General features: G+C 41.0%; 1 protein-coding gene and 1 pseudogene across 1 annotated transcript in view; both read left to right on the top strand.

The window, feature by feature from the left end:
* Nucleotides 1-18,423, top strand: part of ETF1 (eukaryotic translation termination factor 1) — a 29,411-nt gene that overhangs the window by 419 nt on the left and 10,569 nt on the right. The gene's annotated exons all lie outside the window — the stretch shown is intronic.
* Nucleotides 7-17,495, top strand: LOC138988551 (POU domain, class 5, transcription factor 1 pseudogene; annotated as a pseudogene).

Raw genomic sequence — 18,423 nt, 5'->3', positions numbered from 1 at the left:
GTGAGCTCCGCGTCTGGGCCCCCCCATGCCCTCTTGGTTCCGGGACCCCCTCAGGATGGCCGCCCCCGCGCCGCATGGCCGAATGAGGAGAACCAGGCACTAGCCAACTCCCGCCTTCTGGACCTCTGGGTAGTAGCTTCAGTCCCAGGGGCGAGGGTCTACGCTGTTGGCCCCAGAAGGGGCAGTTCTCCCTCTTGGGGCCAGGGGGTCCTGCTCCCGGTACTCGGACCACTGGACCCCCTCGTGGTAGGCCACTGCTACTTTTGTACCTCTCTCAGGCGGTTGAATCCAGCACCTCCCTTTTTGAGCTCCAGGTGCTGCCACCCAACTCGGGTGCTGTTGGGGGAAAGGGCCAGGCCTTCCTTTACAAAGGCCCTTCCCTGATTTCCTCTTTCCCTTCCTTTACATTCTTCAACCAAGCCTCATTAAAATGGCCTCTCCCTCCCGGGCTTCTGAGACCCGGGTGGGATTAAGTCTGGATGGGGCGGGAAGGAGAGGTAGTCAAGGACAACCTTTTTCTGACTTCCTCTGATTTCTCTGGGTTTTACAATTCTCCCAAGATGACTTCCTCCTAGTCCTCTAATTACCCTTTAGCTTCCTGGTTTTAGCTGTTACAGGGAATGTGTGCGCCGGAGGAAGGTTTAGGCTGACAGCTGTGTATCTGTATATACAGGAGAAATCCGAATTAATGGGGTTGTTGATATGAACAGGCTCCCTTTTGGCCTCTCTCTGGAACTCCTGGGGTAGAGGTGCCTAGTGTATTAATGCTTGTTGAAATTCAGAACTGGAGTCGGTGGGCTTTGAGTTTTCTTTGGTAAATTTTGAGAAGCAGTTGTTAGGTGTGTCCATTGTGGGAAGGGTGAACTAGTTTAAAACTAACTTTATATGCTCTTTTAAAATTAAAAAAAAAATTACTGTTTAGGGGAGAGTGTGTCAGGGGTATATCTGTTCTCTCACTTTATTACTTTGTTCTTTTGCCAGTCATAGAAACTTTTTACTATGTGGCAAGGAAAAAGTTTTTGGAACATTACATATTTGTATGTCTGAGCATTCTTAGAATAGCAGAGTGTCTTGTCTGGGACCATGTTGAAAGTTGTTTTCACTACATGGATTGGACATTCTGGTTTCTGACCCAGGTTTGTTCTTGGTGGGCAGATTTACAATGATGGGATTCATCAAACTCATAGTAGTTACTGCTTTATAAAGTAAGTATGCTTAGTTCCATTGAAGCCCAAGGCTAACAGTTTTGCCGTTGTGCTTTGTTCTTAATTAGTGACAGTTCTCTTTGGGGTGAAACTTCTGAAAGTTTGATGCTCTTCAGTTACTGGAGTTTTTGCTCACTTTCTCTGGTACAAATTGAAGGTGGCAGCTTATTTTTCATTCCTCAGGTTTGTTTTTCTTTGAATTTAATAGAATTATTCAGACAAAGTTAATATAATCTTACCAGAACTTGAACACATGATTCTATGCCACATGGTAGAATAATTATTCCCCAAGTATGAGAATACTGTACAGGAGGGATAATATAATAGATCATGACCCATTATGATGCACTACCAGGAATTAGCCATATTCTTTTGTTTCATTAGCATCTTATGTTGTTTTGCTTGAATCCTTCACTTGAGTATGACTTTTCTAGATTGCTGTTGTTACTGCTAAATAAGTAACAGCATTCCTTTCTACTGTTTAAGGGAGGGAGCTAATTCTTAAATTTGTTCCTAGCCATGTTACCTAGCCACTTGAAACTTTTAAGCTCCTCTTTGAAGCTTTTAAAGGCTTTAGTTCTTTGATTAACAAACTTAGGTAAAGTTTACAGCATGCTAAAAATGAGGTTCTTACGCACAACTTTTCTTGCAAGTGGTAGTTAAGTTTGAACATTTTATACAAGGTTAAGCTGTCCTATAAACAACGTGGTTGATAATCATGTCGTACTTTGCTTTTATTCAGGATTTGGTTATATCCTGATCCCATGACAATTTAAATTCTTGACCATTGCTAGGTATCAGTAAGGGAGTCATATGTATATTCTGTTTGACTCAGAAGTTTCTTAGTATATACCAATTTCTTTTTGAGAATAGCAAGATTGTATTATGGCTGAGTTATATTAGTCAGACTCATTAGATTATCACAATGTGCAGTGAGAATTGTTTTTCCTTCGTTCCCTAATGCTAAAATAGTCATTGAGAAACGTGATGGACTTTTAATTTTAAGCACAAACTGGATGCTACAATAAATCTATTTGTGGTGATGTTTAAGGGGCAGGGGCAAGTTGTGAGTTTCAGGAGAAAACAGGTTGTGTTCAAGCATGGTTATTAGTACTAGATAGTGAAACAGTGGTAGATGAGTAGAATTGTTTTGGAAATGAAGATTTCTTCTCCACCCCCCCACCCGCCCCCCATCAATTCTGGGCATGAGAATCAGAGATTGGTTTGTTTTTAACACTGGCTCTTCAGGTATGCTGGGATAAGAGTAATCTTGAAATTGAGATAGCCAATATGTGATTATCTTGATATATGATCCCAAGGTAATGTAGCTTTAAAGGAAAACCACCTGCAAAATAGACTCACTGATTAAGTAAATCTGAACAGAGTGAAGTTTCTAAGCACATTAGTTTATTAAGCACTTAGCATATTATACACACTGTATTAAGCAATACATTATTTTACTTAATCTTCGCAAGAGGTATTGTCTTTTTGTCATACTTTCTGAATTAAAAGGAGTGTTATACATATAACTTGAATTTATGTTGGATAGAACATACACATTTAGCTTTGTATAAGCCCGGTGAAATGTTGGTTTCTGTGTATACTAGTTAAAAAAAAAAACACAGCTAATTCTTTTCCTATACATAGGTCCCACTTAAAATTAATTGTAGTTCTTCCTGGTTTATGATTGCTCTTGGTGTATTCTCCATAGTTGGCTTAAATGAGGACAGATGTGTACATAAGCCAAAACAACGTAGGGCCATGTGGATGGAAACCATGATTGTAGATATTTTCAATAAGGAACTAAATCAGGTGAAGTATGTAGAAGAAAGGTAAGTGGCAAATTTAGGTTGTTTAATGTTTCTGAGCCTGCGAGAGGTAGCCCCAGAAATAGTGTTGGAAGCTTTGTAGTTTTCAGGTAATAAAATCATAACAAGAGCCTGTTATATCAAGGACAGTGGTGAATATAACCAAGGAATGGACAGGGTGAATCTGGGCTAAATTATGTCTGTGAGTATTAGAATTTTTTTTTTTCATTTATCTTCCTCAGGGAATCATATATTTTATATATAATCAGATCTCAGTCAGGTAACCCATGTTTAAAGATCAGGGCACTTTCTAAGCTTCATTTGAGTCTTCTGTGGTTTGGGGACATTTTTAAAGCTTTTGTTAAAAATAAGTTGTAGATACCTTGAAGGAAATAAATTGCCTGACTTTACATGACTGTCTTTCTTGCCCCCAGATATATATATATGGGTGGGAGTAAGGGTGGGAACACAGGATGCACAGCAGGATGGGACAATTTTTCTCCTCTGAGAAGTTCTGATACTAGATGTGTGGGGTTTTTTCCCCCACACCAAGCAGTTCTTCAAGTCTCACTGGACACCAAAAAGGTATTTCTACAGTTGGATTCAATTCTGACACTACTCAGAGTTACTATCAGATCCCACAAGACTGCCCACACATATGATGCCAAAGCCAGCCTGGGCCTTGGGGGTTCCTGTGACTTCTTGGGTTCAATGATATGTTAGAAGGGTCCAAAAAACTCAGGGAAACTATTTATGTTAACTGATTTATTACAAAGGATGTTATGAAGGATATAAATGAACAGCCAGATGAAGTGGTACATAGGGTCTGTAAGGGTCCAAGTGCAGAAGCTTCTGTCCTTGTGAAACTGGAATTTGCCACCTGAGTTTACTAACCCAGAAGTTCATTAAATCTTGTTCAGGAATTTTATATAGATTACTCTGCAACTACCCCTTCCCGTAGATCTGGGAATGGAGCTGAAAGTTCAGCCCTCAAAACATTTGGTCTTTCTGGTGACTTGTCCATCCTAATTATGCCTAGGGGCCCCACCCTAGTCACTTCATTGGCATAAACTCAGGTATGCTCCTTGGGGACTCCTTATGAATAATAACAAAAACACTCCCCATCTCAGGAAATTCTAAGGTTTTTAAGAGCTTTCTAAAAGCCAGGGACAGACCAAAATCTCCAGAAAATTCCTCACATTATATTGAATTAAAAGTTAGTATTTTTATGAGATCAGTGAACGGGTTTTTAAATAGAATATAGGTAAATTGTTGATATGATTTGAATAAATTAAAGTGTGTAAAATGTGTTTGGGTTTCTTCCCTAAGTGGAAGTTGTTGATTAGTAGAACATTCACCTAAAGGATTCTTGGAATGGTCTCAAAGCAATGAATTTCAGGTGGTTTTAGTTTTTAGTTCTCCACATCATAGTTACAGGTGGCTGTAACAAGAATGATACTTTGTAGTTTTTCATATACTGATACCAGGATATTCAGGCTCTTAAAGAGGGTGTTTTTCATCATCTCTTCTGGCTTTTCCTGCCTTTTTCTTGTCTCTGATAGTTACACAGGTAAAAGACCCCACTAGAGAAAAGTCAAGAATTAGAATATTTTTAATTTCCTGGGAAGAGATGAGTGTAGAACACAAACTACAGTGACTTCCCACAAAGTGGTCAAAATATAGATGCCACCAACATGTCTGGGCCTGTTGAGGTGGTAAAGGGAAGAGGAGCAGATAAGAGTATATTTGATAGGGTGTGGTGGTGTTCCTCAGCCTACTCCAAGTGTATTAGGCTGCCTGCCTCAACTCAGAACTAGTCCTAACAGCCGTTGTATTCTGGCATGGTGTTCTGTGCACTGTGAACCTGATGGACAATTACTCTCTTTGAATTTCAACTCCTGACAGACTTCTTATTGTAATAGCAGATACACTTATCCTTCCAGGAAAGGAAGGTTTGCTCTGGACACATTCCTAGGTAAGCAAGCGTACCTAATTAGAATACTGTTTAAGGCAGAATGCAGTGTAGGTCTCCAGTGTCCCCCCTACCTGCCTGCCCCCAACACACACACTGGTTGGACCCTTTTAGCAGAGGGCCCTTGTTTTGAGTTTGGTTGTGGGAAAACTTAAAATGTGGGTTTTGCTGCAGGGCTAAATGGCTTCAGGCCCTATTTAAAGAGTCAGGTGAAATCTGCCATTTTTCCCTAGGCCTACTGCTGCAACAAACCATCTATCTCTGAACTTGGGCAGCAGAAATTTTTTTAGTCCACCCTGTTCTCCAGGGATCTCAGAATAGAACCTTCTTCTAGGATACATTCTATAGGCGTGTCTGCAGCAGCCTGCTTTAGTGAGGAAGAGAAAGGATTTAGAGGGGGTTCAAGATGCTTCCCACCAGTTTAGAAATTACAAGGTTTTTCTGTGGGCAGCTGTCCTCAGAGCATGATGAATAAAGTTCCTGCTCATAACAGCCTCCTTTTAATACTGCCTATTTGGTAGTAATGAAAGTTTCCTTCCCCCCCTCCACCCCCCTCTTCCTGAACAGGTATCTTTTTCTTTGACTCTGAGTGAATCAAGATAAAGCATCATTGCTCTTTTTCTCACCTCTAACAAAACATAATTGAGTTTGATTAAGAGCCATAATTTCATTGTTTTTCTTGGGGATACAAGGATAAACACAGACTTGAGTCTTTCACATTGACAGATTGGTCAAGCTTTCTGTGCTGTAATCTAGTGCTGTTTCTCTTTTATCTACTTAATTTGTATGTAATACCCATCCTATAAGTATTTACATGTTCACTTTGTCCTTATTTTAACCCTTGAAGTTGTTTATTCGTTTTATCCTTTAAGGTTTTCTTTAGAAGAATGATCCTAGTCAAAATAGAAGATTGTCTTTTTCGTGATGTCTGTGGCCTTCTAACTTTTTTCCCCAATTTCACATCTAAGTATATGAAAAGTGAAGCCCACAGATACATTTTTACTATTAACTAGTCAGCTTACAAGCTCCATCAAACATCTGCTGTAGGTTGGATATTTATACATTTAGGGAAGCATTGTGCAACGCCATGAGAAAATGGTCTGACACAAAACCCTGGAGTGATGATATCCGTTTCCGGTCTCAGAATAACAGGGTACATGTTGATGGGGGTGTAGTGTAAGCAGATTATTTGGGTCTTAAATGAGGTATTAGACATGGTCAAAAATGGAGATATTGTTTAACTACTTGGGCAAATTTCCTAGACAAGGCAGGTGAATGTTGTCAGAGAATGTTACTTTGGGCATTGTTTGACTGATACAGTGTCTTTGATACACTGATGTAGTGGAGCTGTAACTGATCTGCAACTTTGAAATGGTCATTGACATTCATTCTTGATTAAAAGCCAGTTAGCTTAAAATTAGACTCAAAAGCTTTGTGTTGGTTGATAGTTGGTGAGCTGTCAGGGTATTGAAATAGTGCAGAGTATTTGCATATATGTGCCTCACTGGTAACAGAGTGTGACAGTCCCAACACTAGTTTGCAAGTAGTGAAAATGTACTGATCCCCAAACTTTAATTTCTGAATACCTCTAGATATTTTTAGCTTTTTACTGAAGAAAAAAAGTGTTTTCCTCCTTTCTGGCCATCCCATTTTCTGGCTTTTATGACTCTACTTAAAAGCAAGAAGGATCCTCAGGAAAGACAGGGTTAGAAGTTCATGGACAAGAAAGATTGAGTTTCAATCAAGCAATGAAAGTAGTTTCCTGAAGATGGGTTGAAGAGCATATATTTTGACTCCTCACAACGGCTCTATGAAAAAAGCTATTACTGCCATTTCATGGATGAAAAAATTTGCAGTGCTGAGAGATTTATTAGCTTTGCTAATATAACAGTCTTAACAAGGGGCAATGCTAGATTCTGTTCCCACTTTGCTGATTGCAGAGCCTCTGGTCCTAACTATTATACTGCACTGCCTTGCTCTTTGATTTTGCTGAATAGAAACATTTTTCTTTTGCTGAATAGAAACATCTCCTATTCTCTCCTGAAAGGAGGATTCTTGTCCAAGGAGATTTTCAGTTTACTAGAGGGAGCAGATGTGCAGAGACTCGAGAGCAAAGATAAAAGGGAACAGGCATGCTGTTTGCAAATCTACCGTAGGAAGAACTTGGGTACTGAACATGTTTGTTCTTAATGAGCATCATTGGCGAGGGAAATAACTTACTTCTAAATCCTTCCCCAGAAGCTCATGTGTGTATTAGAAAGAAGATTAACAGGAACGCTGTGGCTTTTGTTTTATTTGAAAAGTACTTGCATAGTGGCCAAGAAAGATAAGAAGTGGACTTTCTCGCCCCGTGTAGAACCTTGATGGTTAGCTGGTCCCTAATGTTGGTTGTGATTGCTATCTCCTGGCTTCTCACTGATGTGAGAATGCTAGAGAAATTTTCCAGCTTCTGCTGCTCCCTAGTGGAATATTCCACTGTGTCAATTTGTTTGTTTATAGTTTCCCTTTTATGACAAAGTAAATTCCTGTAATTGTAGAAAAAATACTCCACCAGATACATAGTTTTGTTTTAGAGTACAGTAATCTTAATGCTTTTGAGGATAAAACACTAAAATGAGCCTTTTGTAAACTTTACTTTCTGCAAAATATTGGGACATTTTGAGTTATTGTGTCTTCTAGGTTAGAGGCTGCTTTAATGTTTTGGTGTGTTCATATCTTGGTCCTTGTCCATCTGGTAATGGCATCTGATCCTGAGGTCAGTAGCACAAAACCAGTTTCCAGTAACTCTGTCTAGCCTCTTTGAAGAGTAACAGAATCCTCTAGGTATTCTGTAAGCTCTCTCTATAGAAAGCAGCCCTACCCACCTCCTACCTGCATCATAGATAATATTTAGGAGCAGGTTTGAGGTGGGGTTGAGCCAGTTTAAAGGTGGCAAAATAAGATACTGAAAGTGTCATTTTTGCTAGGTAAAAGACTGACGGGATGGTTTGAGCATTTTAGTGAAGCTAAAGCAGAGATGATTAGTCATTTTCAGGCACATGTTAGTTCTTCTCCAAAGATTGGCAAACTCTTAACTGGTATTTTATTTAATAGTTTAGAATAAAACCCTTGGTGTCTGCTTAGAAGAGACTGTATAAAGAAGACCCTGTTTCTTATGTTAGCAGTTAACCATTTATTCATTCTCAAATGTTTAAGCATGTACTCAGTGCTGAAATGAATTCTGCCTTCAAGAAGTGTTATTTCACAGTTATTTGGTGGAAATTACTCCTGGTGGCTCAGATGGTAAAGAATCTGCCCACAATGCTGGAGACCCAGGTTGGATCCCTGGGTGGGGAAGATCCCCTGGTTAAGGGAATGGCTACCCACTCCAGTATTCATGCCTGGAGAATTCTGTGGACAGTGGAGCCTGGCGGGATACAGTCCATGGGGTCGCAAAATAGTTGGATACGACTGAGCAACTAACATACTTTCTTTGGGTTTAATATGGGAACATAATAGGATGGGGGTTATGAGCACAGGTTCTTTGGGTTAAAGAGAAAAACAGGTCAAATCTTTGAAGTGACTGATAACCAGATAGAAGTAGAGGGGAATTAATTTCTGTATTTCTCCCTTGTGATGAATTCCAAAACAGCTTATAGTGTTCTGACCATATTGTTTGAACTGAGTTTTGGCTTGGTTCTTTTGTTCTGTTGGAAGATTTTGGCAGGTCCTGTAACCCAGTAAAGGTGATTATCACCTACCACAAAGTTAACTATTATCTCTCTCTCTTTAGGCTTACTTAATGCTTAGATTCAAATAAGTCTGTAGCATCACTTAACAGTGTTGCTACTCTCCTCTGCCCCACAACTGTGCTGTGCCCGTAATTCTTTCTGGGTTTTCTTAAGGACGGGGGTGGAGCAAAAGAAGCTATCAGGTTCCATCTAGTTACCATTTAGCGATCTATCCATTCGAGGCATTTGATATATATTGTTTTATAGAATCCGCATGACTTTGTGAAGTAAGGAGAAACTGAGACTCTTAATTTGCCCAGGTTGTGGTAGTAGGACAGTCATAAACCTGTGCTCATAACCCCCATCCTATTATGTTCCCATATTAAACCCACATAAAAATTGCTTTAGTTTCAGAGTTTAAATTTAGCTTTGTGCATTTGGTTAAAGAAGAAAAATGGAAAAGCCATAGTGAATAAAATAACAGAAATAGTAGAAATTGGAGAGGAACCAATTGATTTTCAGCTGGGATCCCTACCATGCAGCTAGGCTAGTGAATCCCAGAAATGCTGTGTCTGAAATTTAAGTTGAGCTTTGTGAGCTTGAAAAGGGGATAGGGGAAACCTTGACCATCCGTATCCTAGGCTTATCTCGGTCAAACATTGAGATGATAGCTTCCTGGGGAGCATATACTCTTAAATCCCAACTAGAAAGGATAGTAGGCAGTCTCTAAAATGCTCCTCGCCCTAATCTGAAAGTAGGGGTGATAAGATGGATGGTAGTGACTTGAGAGTGTTCTGGCTGGGAAAAGTTGGACACATCTGAGCCATCACAATTCATTGTAGTCATGTTATTGCTAGGATACATGACAGCAGCTTACCTGCAGGAGATGAGCTCTGAGTTTCTTTTAAGAAGGGGTGAGATCATGGAATCTCCCTGACTTCAGCTGCCTGAGAGGTCCTTCTTAAAGGCATAGAAAAGAAGCCAAACACAGTGATTCTTAACCCTAGTTATGCATTAAAGTCTGATTCTATTTAAATCAATCCATTTGAAAGTTGAGACTCTCTCAGCCATAATCGCTACCACCCTCACTCCTCCTTTTCAAGAGCTATTGAATCAGAACATAAAGGAAGAGGAGATCTTTTTGTATCTAAGCATTTTTGTTTTGCTTTTTCAGAAAGCTCTTCAAGGGTTCTGGGGCTCTCATGCAAATTGGCCAGTGGATAAGCTTGTGGGTGCCACATTTTCTTCTAAAGTGTTCTTGCTGCTGTTGCTGCTAAATCGCTTCAGTCGTGTCCGACTCTGTTGAGACCCCATAGACATCAGCCCTCCAGGCTCCGCCATCCCTGGAATTCTCCAGGCAAGAACACTGGAGTGGGTTGCCATTTCCTTCTCCAGTGCATGAAAGTGAAAGTGAAGTCGCTCAGTCATGTCCGACTCTTAGCGACCCCATGGGCTGCAGCCTACCAGGCTCCTCCGTCCATGGGATTTTCCATGTAAGAGTACTGGAGTGGGGTGCCACTGCCTTCTTAAGTGTTCTGAAGCATTGTTAATGATAAGCACTGGTAAGATCTTTACAAGTCAAAGACTACTGAGATTTTCATTTTGTCAGGCTTCCAAAGCTGGAACACTGCTAACTGTAAAGCTACATAAACATACACCCCATAATCCAAGCTTTGCTCTGATTACCTTGAGTTTTCTTCTTTAGAGTCCTTGCAGTCCTGGTAATCTGCACCTTAATGTTTCCCTGTAGTGTTTAAGGGCCATGAAACCTTGGATTAGATAAGTTACTGGTGGTACTACCCCTGACTGCCCATTCTAGGGAGAGAAACTTTTCTTTCAGCAGTCACCTTTGAGAATGCAGGAAGAGAAAGCTGTCAGCTGTCTCTTTAAATTCTCTTGCTTTTCCTAAGTTGTGTCTAGTTTGTTTAACTGTCCGTATTTAGTCTATTTACAACTACTCCTTCTGTCTCCCAGCTGTTTTATTTCTCAGAAGTTAGTCCTCTGAGTGGAAGCACTGCTGAACTCTTCTTTGAAAAGGGAATGTACCCCTAAAATGATGAGAACAAGAAGGGGTCTGAAAACAGAGGCCCCTAGACACCTTACACAGCACACTGTATGCTGTGTCTTTTTTACAGCCTGCCTGTGAATCATTGCTGTGTGCCTCATAATCCACTGACTTGAATGAGAGCCTTCTGATTTGGGGAAAGGGACATAGGGACAAAGCAGAGGCATGGATGAAAACTATTAAAATTAAAAGGTGTAGTTTGCTTACACTGCCAGCAACTCCTTAGTGAGAGCTTTATTTTTCATTCTCCCTTGAGGACTCTTTGCTCTACTTCAAATGAAATACTCAGCTTTCTTGGTTTTATTTTGGTGTTTACACAAACTGGTCTAGTAACTCTGGCTTGCCTGAGGGGCAGGTGGGGGGTAAAGGAGTGTTTATTTTGTTTGGAAACTTTTCCTGGAAAAACTGTTTTTAATTTTTAAAAACCAGAAGCTCCCCCTTTTTTCCCCCAAGTTTTATTCTTTTGGCTGTTCTGTGAGGCATGTGGGATCTTATTTCTCCAAAAAGGGGTTGAACCTGTGCCCCCTGCAGTGGAAACAAGAGTCTTAACCACTTGGACAGTCATAAAATTCCTGGAAAAGCTTTAAATTTGCTGTTATCAAACCCAACATACAAATCATGAAGCCTTTAAACTAAAGTAGAGGCCATCTCTTTAAATAATCCTTGTATCTTCATCCCCAGTGGTGTCAGATGAATTCAGAAACTAAAGGTTTCCCCCAGACTGGGTAGAATGTGAACATGAAGTCGCTCAGTTGTGTCCGACTCTTTGTGACCCCATGGACTGTAGCCTACCAGGCTCCTCCGCCCATGGGATTTTCCAGGCAAGAATACTGGAGTGGGTTGCCATTTCCTTCTCCAGGAGATCTTCCTGACCCAGGGAATGAACCCCGCTCCCGCATTACAGCCAGACGTTTTACCGTCTGAGCCACCAGGGAAGTCCTCAAGACTGGGTAGAGAGAGGCCCAAAGGGAAACTAGTGAAAGTCGCTCAGTCATATGTGACACTCTGTGACCACATGCACTGTAACCCACCAGGCTCCTCTGTTTATAGGATTCTCCAGGCAAGAATACTGGAGTAGCCATTCCCTTCAGGGGATTTTCCTGACCTAGGGATCCAACCTGAGTCTCCCACATTGCAGGCACATTCTTTACTGTCTGAGCCACCAGGGAAGCCCAGTTTTTTCTTAAACATTAGTCAGAATTCAAAATGAGTAAGAAGCCAAGACTGTTAAGTGGCTTCATATTTAACAACTTCGTAGAAATCTACCAATTTTTAAAGTGGAATTCCATAACAAGATTATGTTCTTAGGTATCTCTACTACTCTGTCCTTTCTAGGATGTTAAATGGATGTGAGTTTAAGGTTGCCCAACTCTGGTGCTATACAGTAAAGTTGCTTAATGGATGCTTATCTTCTTAACCTATCCACAGTGAAAAGTAAATAGCTGCTTATCTTAAGGTCATTGCTTTGTCCTCCACATGATTATCCTGCTTTAGGGACTTCCTTTAGGCATTTCAGCCCCTCAGTTAATTTATTCCAGCATTCTCTTTAGCCTCAAATTTTACCTCCTTTGGGTTTGTTGCCTGTTAGCTTTCTGATCTCTGAGCCTCCACCCTGCTGCTATTTTAGCCCCTTCTCATTACATTTCCTACAACTGAGCCCTTTTGAGAAGTAGCTAAACTCTTTTGGTCCCTAAAGAGTCCAAAAGCCCCAGGGTAAAGAAATTCTCTTTTGAGAATTGTTCATCTGAAAACAAATACAAGTCAGTAAAGCTCAGATTGCAACTTTTCCCTCTCTTGTATAGTTTCATATAATAAGGTGACACCTACAATCTAAAACAAGTTTGAAGTTAAATTTACTTGCCTAATTTTTCCAGCCCCTCCTAGAGCAAACTCCTTTTTCTCCTCTTTGGCCTGTAAGATTTCACAAAACTCCAGAAGGAATTATCAAAAAGTGTTTAAGAAATTTAGGTCCCTAACAAGATAAATATTGGAAGTAAAGCAGTTTGTTACAGTTGATTGCTAAAAGAGCTTTGTTTTTGTTTTGTAATAGAAGATACCAAATTGTTTCATTTGGCAATTCTTTTTCCATCTAATTCAGAAACTGGAACATGGCCACTACAATTGTATATATGTCTGATTTTTTAATTTCATGATCATTGCTTGTATTTATGGTGACCACTAAAGCTGCTTATCATGAATTTGTTTGATTCTCCGCTTTGACTAGAATATCTGGCTCCCCTGTCCAAGGGGTGGCAGCAGAGCACACACCATGCTTTACCACATATTTGTAATTCATAATTCACAAATTGTAGTTTATTGAGGAAAGTATCACAAAGGTTGTGAACCAGCCTTCTAAGTTTTGAGTAGATACCCCAACAGAAACAATGCTGGGTTTGAAGACAACATTAGTTGACAGTCTGAGAGCAACTATCCTGATTGCGGAAGGGCTTGCTAGCCAGCTTGTCTCCTTCTAAAGAAAACTTGTCTGACTAGGAGACTTGTGAACTTTGCCACTAGCAGAAAACTATGAGGTTCTTTTCCAGTGCTGGTACCAAGATGCACATTGTGAAGATTATTTTATTCTAGGAAGATAGTTTACAGACACTTACAGATTTCAAACACTTATGGTCACAAAGCTAATATTGGGGGTTTTCTCTACTTTTTGATGTTGTTCCTTTCACTGTGCCTCTTCCCTTCTTTCTTATGACACTTGGCACATAAGCCTATTTGACTTGACACTGTAGCCATCTGTCTTAATTTCTTTTTCTGTGGACTTCCACCAGACATTGGATATATGTGAAGTTAACACACACAGCAATTAGGAAGAAGTTTTAGGTGTTTTCTGGCAGTCTATCCAGTTTATCTAAAGAAAGCCCCCACCTGTTTCATTTTGACATTAAAACTTGTAATGATTAAACTTATAATAGCCTTTAGGATCATGATCTTGAAGAATCTCAGGAAGTAATTTCCTATAGACTCATTAAGTATCAAGTAGAAACAGTTTGTAAAACAACAATCACATTTCTTAACATACTTTGGCTCATATCAGATCAGCTTTTGCCTTCAAAATATAAACTGGCTCAATTTATTTTTTATTGACATAGTTGATTTACAATTTGATTTCTCTACAGCAAAGTTATATATATGTATATACATTTATTTTTTTCTTTAATATTCTTTTCTGTATATAATAGCTTGTATCTGTTAACTCCAACCTCCCACTCCATCCCTCCCCCACCCCCCTTGGCAGCCACAGGTCTGTTCTCTCTGTCTTTGAATCTGTTTCTGTCTGGTCAGTAGGTGCATTTGTGTCATATTTAAGATTCCACACTATCACATAAGGTGTGATATACGGCATTTGTCTTTCTGACTGACTTAGTATGGTAATCTCTCATTGCATCCGTGTTGCTGCAAGTGGCATTATTCTCTCTTGCAGGAGGTGGGGCTGAGTAGTATTCATTGTATATATGTACTATATGTATATATCTTCTTTATCCATTCATCTGTTGATGGACGTTAAGGTTGTTTCCAGATCTTGGCTATTGTGAATAGTGCTGCTATGAACATAGGGGTGTGTGTATCTTTTTCAGTTAGGGTTTTGTCTGGGTATATGAAATTGGATCAATTTATAATGATAGATAAAGAAAGCCACCATTAGATTTGGTCAGGGCACATCTGGGACTTGTAATATCCCATGTATATGTTGGTTATACTTCTAATTCAGTTCATATTACTTGTTTTTAATAAAATGGGTAATGTAGTTTTTTAACATAAAATTATTTTTACTAATGGTAAACACAAATTAGCACTTCTCAGGAAAATCCTTTGGCTTTTCTTGTAAGCTTACAGATTAAGAAACCTTAAAGGAAATATCTTACTAAGTTCTATTTTGAGTCTTTCCCATAGCACTTTTTTTTTTTTTTTTTAACTTTTTGACCAGGCCAGATCTTAGTTCTCTAACCAAGGATCAAACCCATGCCCCTTGCAGTGGAAGCACTATTCACTACTCCGCAATGATCACCAATATGATTCTAAAACATTTTCAACCCAAAAAGAAACCCCCGTGTGCCCATTACCAGTCATTCCCCATTCCACCCTGGCTCCTGTCTCTGGATTGCCTATTCTGGACATTACATATAAATGGAACCATGCAAGTGTGGTCTTTTGTTACTATTTTTCATTGGTATAATGTAAATAATGTACTGGCACTCTATTTTTTTTTTTAATTACTGAATAATTCCATTGTTTGGATATACCACATTTTGTTTATCCATTCATTAGTTGGACATGGGGTTTTTTCCTACTTTTTAACTATTACAAACAGTGCCTTTGGTAAAAGGCACTTTTACTTCTCTTGAGCATACACCTAAGAGTGGAATGGCTGAGTCATGGTAACTGTTTAACCTTCTGAGGAACTGCCATGTTGTTATTCATAATGGCTATATCCATCTAACATTATCACCAGCAATGCACATAGGTTCCCTATCTCGGCATCCTGCCAACACTTTTTTTTTGGTAACACTTTATTTTTAATCAGTTCCGTTCAGTTGCGTCCGACTCTTTGCGACCCCATGAATCGCAGCACATCAGGCCTCCCTGTCTATCACCAACTCCCGGAGTTCACTCAGACTCATGTCCATCGAGTCAGTGATGCCATCCAGCCATCTCATCCTCTGTCGTCCCCTTCTCCTCCTGCCCCCAATCCCTCCCAACATCAGAGTCTTTTCCAGTGAGTCAACTCTTCGCATGAGGTGGCCAAAGTACTGGAGTTTCAGCTTTAGCATCATTCCTTCCAAAGAAATCCCAGGGCTGATCTCCTTCAGAATGAACTGGTTGGATCTCCTTGCAGTCCAAGGGACTCTCAAGAGTCTTCTCCAACACCACAGTTCAAAAGCATCAATTCTTCGGCGCTCAGCCTTCTTCACAGTCCAACTCTCACATCCATACATGACGACTGGAAAAACCATAGCCTTGACTAGACGGACCTTTGTTGGCAAAGTAATGTCTCTGCTTTTGAATATGCTATCTAGGTTGGTCATAACTTTGCTTCCAAGGAGTAAGCGTCTTTTAATTTCATGGCTGCAATCAACATCTGCAGTGATTTTGGAGCCCAAAAAAATAAAGTCTGACACTGTTTCCCCATCTATTTCCTATGAAGTGATGGGACCAGATGCCATGATCTTCATTTTTAATAGTGGCCATCTTATTGGGTGTGAAGTGGGTTTGTGTTTTGATTAATGATTAGTGAATTGGTATATTTTGATAATTTTTTAAAATATTTTCTTAAAGTTAAGAAATATTTTGGGGGTGCCTGCCTTCCCCATGGTGGGACACCTCGCTTCTGACTTCGCCTTCTCGCCCCCGCCGGGCGGTGGAGGCAATGGGCCGGGAGGGCCAGAGCCGGGCTGGGTTGATCCTCGGACCTGGATGAGCTTCCAAGGGCCTCCCGGTGGGTCGGGGATCGGGCCGGGGGTTGTGCCTGGCGCCGAGGTGTGGGGGCTTCCCCCGTGCCCCCCGCCCTATGACTTGTGTGGAGGGATGGCCTACTGTGCGCCGCAGGTTGGAGCGGGGCCGGTGCCCCCAGGCGGCCTGGAGACCCCTCAGCCCGAGGGCGAGGCGGGAGCCGGGGTGGAGAACAACTCCGAGGGGGCCTCCCCGGACCCCTGCGCCGCACCCGCAGGCGCCGCGAAGCTGGACAAGGAGAAGCTGGAGCCGAACCCTGAGGAGTCCCAGGACATCAAAGCTCTTCAGAAAGACCTTGAACAATTTGCCAAGCTCCTAAAGCAGAAGAGGATCACACTAGGATATACCCAGGCTGATGTGGGGCTCACCCTGGGGGTTCTCTTTGGAAAGGTGTTCAGCCAAACGACTATCTGCCGTTTTGAGGCTTTGCAGCTCAGTTTCAAGAACATGTGTAAGCTGCGGCCCCTGCTGCAGAAGTGGGTGGAGGAAGCTGACAACAACGAGAATCTGCAGGAGATATGCAAGGCAGAGACCCTTGTGCAGGCCCGAAAGAGAAAGCGGACGAGTATCGAGAACTGAGTGAGAGGCAACCTGGAGAGCATGTTCCTGCAGTGCCCGAAGCCCACCCTGCAGCAAATTAGCCACATCGCCCAGCAGCTCGGGCTGGAGAAGGATGTGGTCCGAGTGTGGTTTTGCAACCGTGTACCATTTCACACCAGTCAGGATGGCTGCGATCCAAAAGTCTACAAATAATAAATGCTGGAGAGGGTGTGGAGAAAAGGGAACCCTCCTACACTGTTGGTGGGAATGCAAACTAGTACAGCCACTATGGAGAACAGTGTGGAGATTCCTTAAAAAACTGGAAATAGAACTGCCTTATGACCCAGCAATCCCACTGCTGGGCATACACACTGAGGAAACCAGAAGGGAAAGAGACACGCGTACCCCAATGTTCATCGCAGCACTGTTTATAATAGCCAGGACATGGAAGCAACCTAGATGTCCATCAGCAGATGAATGGATAAGAAAGCTGTGGTACATATACACAATGGAGTATTACTCAGCCATTAAAAAGAATACATTTGAATCAGTTCTAATGAGGTGGATGAAACTGGAGCCTATTATACAGAGTGAAGTAAGCCAGAAGGAAAAACATAAATACAGTATACTAACGCATATATATGGAATTTAGAAAGGATGGTAACAATAACCCGGTGTACGAGACAGCAAAAGAGACACTGATGTATAGAACAGTCTTATGGACTCTGTGGGAGAGGGAGAGGGTGGGAAGATTTGGGAGAATGGCATTGAAACATGTATAATATCATGTAAGAAACGAGTTGCCAGTCCAGGTTCGATGCACGATACTGGATGCTTGGGGCTAGTGCACTGGGACGACCCAGAGGGATGGTATGGGGAGGGAGGAGGGATGAGGGTTCAGGATGGGGAACACATGTATACCTGTGGCGGATTCATTTTGATATTTGGCAAAACTAATACAATTATGTAAAGTTTAAAAATAAAATAAAATTAGAAAAAAAAAATATTTTAACTAGTAAAATATTTCTTAACTAGACTTAATAAGTCTTGAGAATGTCTAGGTTAAAAAGATAAGTAGTTGGCATCAATATTAAGGTTAGAGGGGTTGGTAGCTGTTCAAAAGGGAGCTCCCATGTGACAAAGCCTTGGGGATGTATCCTCCGTAAGTTAGGGTTTTGTCCTGGTTTTTAGTTGTAGAAACTTCAGTTTGCTTGGGTACCCAGAGGTAATCAGACTCTGCATTTCTCTCTCTAATCAAACTCAAAAGTGATTAATATGTAAAATACACTTAGAGGTACATTTATTTAGAGAGAAAGGTGTATGTGTGACAGAGATTTCCTAACTGGGATATTTATGTGAATCCAAGACTTGTTTCTCATTATCAGGATACTTAGGGTGCTAAATTAGTGGTTCTTAAGTTTTCGTGGTGAGCCTGGAATTTTGAAGGAGGGGTCCAGGATATTAAACTGCTATTTCATTTAGACTTGTTGCACCATCCTGTTATTGCATCATCCTCTGAAGAACCACCAGATTCTAAGCCTCTGCCACGGACTCAAGGTTAAATTCCAGTCTTCTTGTCACACCTTTATCAAAGCTTCTCCTGCTTCATTCCTTGGTAAATGAGGCATTTCCCTAGTACCTCTTAAAGTGCCTTTTGTCT

The sequence above is a fragment of the Bos mutus genome, chromosome 7 (genome assembly GCF_027580195.1).
Source record: "Bos mutus isolate GX-2022 chromosome 7, NWIPB_WYAK_1.1, whole genome shotgun sequence".
Classification (NCBI taxonomy): Eukaryota; Metazoa; Chordata; class Mammalia; order Artiodactyla; family Bovidae; genus Bos; species Bos mutus.
This window is presented reverse-complemented; position numbering and strand designations above follow the sequence as displayed.